Consider the following 6,044-nt stretch of genomic DNA (forward strand, 5'->3'; position numbering starts at 1 on the left):
CTTAGAAGGGGGGAACAAAATAATCATGGGAGGTAGAAGGACGGAGGGACCTGGAAGGGAGAGAGGAGAGGGAGGGGAAAAGGGGGACAGGATCAGGTGTGAGAGGAGATGGGGCGGGGGGGGGGGGAGGAAGTACAGAGGGTCAGGAAACTGAACAGAGATGTGTAGCAATGGGGGGTGGGGAACTGGGGGTAGCCACTAGAATGTCCCAGATGCCAGGAAAGCAAGAGGTTCCCAGGATCCAACAGGAGGAGAGAGAACCTGTAGAGACCATATCCAGAGGTTAAACACAGACCCCAGTTGAGGCATGGGGCCACTAACCAATATAAAAAATATTAACCCAGAATTGCTCGTGTCTAAAGGAAATGCAGGGACAAAGAGTGGAGCAGAGACTGAAAGAAAGGCCATCCAGAGACTGCCCCACCGGGGGATCTGTCCCACCTGCAGACACAAAACCCAGACACTATTGCTGATGTCAAGACATGCTTGCTGATATTGAACTGGGGTTGGAAGAGGCGAGTCCGGTCTCAAAATGGAGGGCCATGATCCAAAGGAACCAGAGCAGCTGAGGAAGCTGTTTATTGGTGGTCTGAGCTTTGAAACCACAGATGATAGCTTAAGAGAACATTTTGAGAAATGGGCACACTTACAGACTGTGTGGTAATGAGAGATCCCCAAACAAAACGTTCCAGAGGTTTTGGTTTTGTGACGTACTCTTGTGTTGACGAGGTGGATGCTGCACTGTGTGCTCGGCCACACAAGGTTGATGGGCGTGTGTGGAACCAACGAGAGCTGTTTCTAGAGAGGATTCTGTAAAGCCTGGTGCCCATTTAACGGTGAAGAAAATTTTTGTTGGTGGTATTAAAGAGGATACGGAAGAATATAACCTGAGAGACTACTTTGAAAAGTATGGCAAGATTGAAACCATAGAGGTTATGGAAGACAGGCAGAGTGGGAAAAAGAGAGGATTTGCTTTCGTAACTTTAGATGATCATGACACAGTTGATAAAATTGTTGTTCAGAAATACCACACTATTAATGGGCATAATTGTGAAGTGAAAAAGGCCCTTTCTAAACAAGAGATGCAGTCTGCTGGATCCCAGAGAGGTCGTGGAGGTGGATCTGGCAACTTTATGGGTCGTGGAGGAAACTTTGGAGGTGGTGGAGGAAACTTTGGTGGAAGAGGTGGCTATGGTGGTGGAGGTGGTGGCAGCAGAGGTAGTTATAGAGGTGGTGATGGTGGGTATAACGGATTTGGAGGTGGCAACTATGGTGGTGGTCCTGGTTACAGTAGTAGAGGAGGTTATGGAGGTGGTGGACCAGGATATGGAAACCAGGGTGGTGGATATGGTGGTGGAGGAGGAGGCTATGATGGTTACAATGAAGGAGGAAATTTTGGTGGAGGTAACTATGATGGTGGTGGGAACTACAATGACTTTGGAAATTATAGTGGACAGCAACAATCAAATTATGGACCCATGAAGGGGGGCAGTTTTGGTGGAAGAAGCTCAGGCAGTCCCTATGGTGGTGGCTATGGATCTGGAGGTGGAAGTGGTGGCTATGGTAGCAGAAGGTTTTAAAATAAAACAGAAATGGCTACAGTTCTTAGCAGGAGAAGAGAGCGAGGATTTCTCAGGAAAGCTGCAGGTTACTTTGAGACAGTCGTCCCAAATGCATTAGAGGAACTGTAAAAATCTGCCACAGAAGGAACAATGATCCATAGTCAAAAAAAAGTCACTGCAGTTTAAACAGGAAACCCTTCTTGTTCAGGATTGTCATAGCCACAGTTTGCAAAAAGTGCAGCTATTGATTAATGCAATGTAGTGTCAATTAGATGTACATTCCTGAGGTCTTTTATCTGTTGTAGCTTTGTCTTTTGCTTTTTCTTTTCATTATATCAGGTATATTGCCCTGTAAATTGTGGTAGTGGTACCAGGAATAAAAAAATTAAGGAATTTTTAACTTTTCAATATGTGTGTAGTTCAGTTTTCTACATTTTAGTACAGAAACTTTAACAAAATGCAGTTTCAAAGGTGTTTCCTTGTGAGTTAACAAGTAAGGAAGCTCATTGTTAATTACTATCTTGTATGAATTTTGCTAAACTTAACTGTAAAGAAACACATACTGTCTTGCAATTTAAGGGGAATCTATTCTCCCCATTTCCAAAACAATGATGAATGGGTGCTGACATGTGGAGAGAATAGATATTTGTATGTTTGCAATGTGTGTTTTAGATAGTTAGAATTGGGAAATAAAAAACAGCATATTTGTGAATTTAATAGCATTAAGATTGCCTTCAAATGAAAAAGGTCTCAAAAGTTTTTTTTTAAAAAAAAGAAGAAGAAGAAGAAGAAGAAGAAGAAGAAGAAGAAGAAGAAGAAGAAGAAGAAGAAGAAGAAGAAGAAGAAGAAGAAGGAGTGCTTGCTGACAGGAGCCTGGTATAACTGTAGCCTGAGAGGTTCTGCCAGAGCCTGACCAATACAGATGCAGATGCACCATCTGACTGATGCTTCATTGTGACCCCAATGAAGGAGTTAGAGAAAGGACTGAAGGAGCTGAAGGTATTTGTAACCCCATAGGAAGAACAATATCAACCATGCAGACACCCCCCCCCAGAGCTCCCAGGGACTAAACTACCAACCAAAGAATACACATGGAGGGGCCCATGGCTCCAGCTACATATGTAGCAGAGGGTGTCCTTATCTGGCATCAATGGGAGGAGAGGCCCTTGGTCCTGTGGAGGCTTGTTGCCCCAGTGTTGGGGAATGTTAGGGCAGTGAGGCAGGAGTGGGTGGGTAGGTGGGGGAAGTACACTCATAGAAGCAGCGGGGTTGGGATAAAGGGTTTGCAGAGGGGAAACAAGAAAGGGGGAAACATTTGAAATGTAAATCAATAAAATAGTCAATAAAAAGGAATGTAAGAGAATATTACAAATTTTAAAAAAGGAAACTACTGGGACATCACATGTACTAATGTACTGATGTATCAAAATATTTAGGTTTGATGAAATAAAACAGTCTGAAAAAAGCTTTAAAAAAAGTATCTTTAATTCCTTAGTAATCAATTGGTGTCCAACGTATTCTTTGCTCAAGCCTACTGCAGGGGTAAACCTGTGTGATAAACGCAAGGAGCTCAAAAGGGCTCAAGGCCAGGTGTAGAAATGAATGTCTATAATACCAGCTCTTGGAGAAGCAGGAAGATCGTTGAGAGTTTGGGACTAGCCTGGCTGCACAGCAAAATCTGTCTCAAAAATGGAAAGAAATTTAGCTGGTACCCACCTGGAATCCTTGTCCCCGCTGGCTAGTGTTCATGGTACTGGAAGAAGCTGCATAAACTACTATCGGAGAAAAGTATTCATTAATCTCACCCAGCTGTGAAACCTTCTAGCTATAATAAGATATGGCCACCAGTGGAAGAGTGGTGCAAATGTTGTGGGAGGAACCAAAGCCTGCTCTATAAGATCCCAAAATTTAGGGAAATCCTACTATTATTATTCTTCTAAATGGATACAGCACCAGAACAACTCCTAGTTACTTACAGTAGATGGCAATGAACACAGAAACTCACAACTAGTCAGTGTACAGAGAATAAGAGACTGAGAAGTACTCAACCCTAACCCTTACAATTTTTTCGCCATCAAGTCTCAGGAATCCATATGGAAAAAGTCTAAGAGCCAGGGTTGGTAGATGACTTCAAAGAAACAGTGTTAACAGACACAGGGTAGATGTACACATGAATTCAGTGGTTATGACAACATGCACCAGACCTGCAGAAGCTCAAAACACACAACAACAACAACAACAAAAACCTTCTAATTCTAGCATTCAGGAGGGTTGGTGACACAAAGTTCTACCCCTAGCTGAAAAGCTATTGACATATGATTGACCGTGGGAGAAAGAAAGTCTTTAATGTTGTTTTATGCTCCAAGGAAGGTTCCAAGCAGAGAAGTATTCAACCACCGCAAACTGGATTTAATGGGTTTACTTTTTAAAAATGAATAAAAATTAGGAAAAAAAGAGAGAACATGGAGTTGTTTTGATAGGGAGGTAGGAGGTGATCTGGGACAAGTTGAGGAGGGTAATTCATATGATCCAACTACAATTGTATGGAATTCTCAAAGAAAAATGTTGAAAAATGGGAAGGACGGGAAAAGAAAATGACAGAAAAAGAGAAGAGAGGAAAGAATAAGACAGGGAATGCAGAAGGAAAAAGAAAGAAAGCAAGCTTTAAAGGCTACCATCCAGAAGCAGTGAGCCAAGGCCTCTGAGAGGTGGTGGGATGTGCCATGTTGTGGGAAATTATGGCTGCCAGTGTGCCTCCCCATGCATATGAAGCAGTGAAGATTCTGAGTGCAAAGCAGAAAAAGGAAAGATCTAGAGCCTGGCCAGGGCTCAGCAGAGAGCCAAAGCCTGAAGGGGATCAGTTGCCACAAAATCTCCTGGTTCCAGAAAAGAACGTGAGATTCCTGTAGGTAGATGGCCAGAGTGTTTGCTGCAATCATTGTGGATGAAACATCTTGGCCTTGAGAAAGGCAGAGAAGGAGAAAAGAGTAACTTACCATTCCATGGTCCAGACTTTTTTCAATAGCATTCTTACAGTCAACTTCAAACTAGCTGGCCTTGGACTCTTTTTTTTTAATTGGGTATTTTCCTCGTTTACATTTTCAATGCTATCCCAAAAGTCCCCCATACCCACCCCCCAATCCCCTACCCACCCACTCCCCCTTTTTGGCCCTGGCGTTCCCCTGTACTGGGGCATATAAAGTTTGTGTGTCCAATGGGCCTCTCTTTGCAGTGATGGCTGACTAGGCCATCTTTTGATACATATGCAGCTAGAGACAAGAGCTCCGAGGTACTGGTTAGTTCATATTGTTGTTCCACCTATAGGGTTGCAGTTCCCTTTATTTAGCTCCTTGGGTAATTTCTCTAGCTCCTCCATTGGGGACCGTGTGACCCATCCAATAGCTGACTGTGATCATCCACTTCTGTGTTTGCTAGGTCCCGGCATAGTCTCACAAGTGAGAGCTATATCAGGGTCCTTTCAGCGAAATCTTGCTAGTGTATGCAATGGTGTCAGCGTTTGGAAGCTGATTATGGGGTGGATCCCTGCATATGACAATCACTAGATGGTCCATCTTTTCGTCACAGCTCCAAATTTTGTCTCTGTAACTCCTTTCATGGGTGTTTTGTTCCCATTTCTAAGAAGGGGCAAAGTGTCCACACATTGGTCTTTGTTCTTCTTGAGTTTCATGCGTTTAGCAAATTGTATCTTTTATCTTGGGTATCCTAAGTTTCTGGGCTAATATCCACTTATCAGTGAGTACATATTGTGCGAGTTCCTTTGTGATTGGGTTACCTCACTCAGAATGATGCCCTCCAGGTCCATCCATTTGCCTAGGAATTTCATAAATTCATTTTTTAAATAGCTGAGTAGTATTCCATTGTGTAAATGTATCACATTTTCTGTATCCATTCCTCTGTTGAGGGGCATCTGGGTTCTTTCCAGCTTCTGGCTATTATAAATAAGGCTGCTATGAACATAGTGGAGCATGTGTCCTTCTTACCAGTTGGAACATCTTCTGGATATATGCCCAGGAGAGGTATTGCGGGGTCCTCCAGTAGTACTATGTCCAATTTTCTTAGGAACCGCCAGACTGATTTCCAGAGTGGTTGTACAAGCTTGCAATCCCACCAACAATGGAGGAGTGTTCCCCTTTCTCCACATCCTTGCCAGCATCTGCTGTCACCTGAATTTTTGATCTTAGCCATTCTGACTGGAGTGAAGTGAAATCTCAGGGTTGTTTTGATTTGCATTTCCCTGATGATTAAGGATGCTGAACACTTTTTCAGGTGCTTCTCAGCCATTCGGTATTCCTCAGGTGAGAATTCTTTGTTCAGCTCTGAGCCCCATTTTTTAATGGGGTTATTTGATTTTTTGGAGTCCACCTTCTTGAGTTCTTTATATATATTGGATATTAGTCCCCTATCCGATTTGGGACTCTTGATTCTCCTGCCTCTACCTCCTGGGTGCTAGGATTACAGATG

The 6,044-nt window shown here is 43.2% G+C and overlaps 1 pseudogene; it reads left to right on the forward strand.

Annotated features, from left to right (window-relative positions):
* Positions 1 to 511: 511 nt before the first annotated feature.
* Gm14730 lies at positions 512 to 1,857 on the forward strand (annotated as a pseudogene).
* Positions 1,858 to 6,044: the final 4,187 nt, after the last annotated feature.

This window comes from Mus musculus, chromosome X, assembly GCF_000001635.26.
Source record: "Mus musculus strain C57BL/6J chromosome X, GRCm38.p6 C57BL/6J".
NCBI lineage: Eukaryota > Metazoa > Chordata > Mammalia > Rodentia > Muridae > Mus > Mus musculus.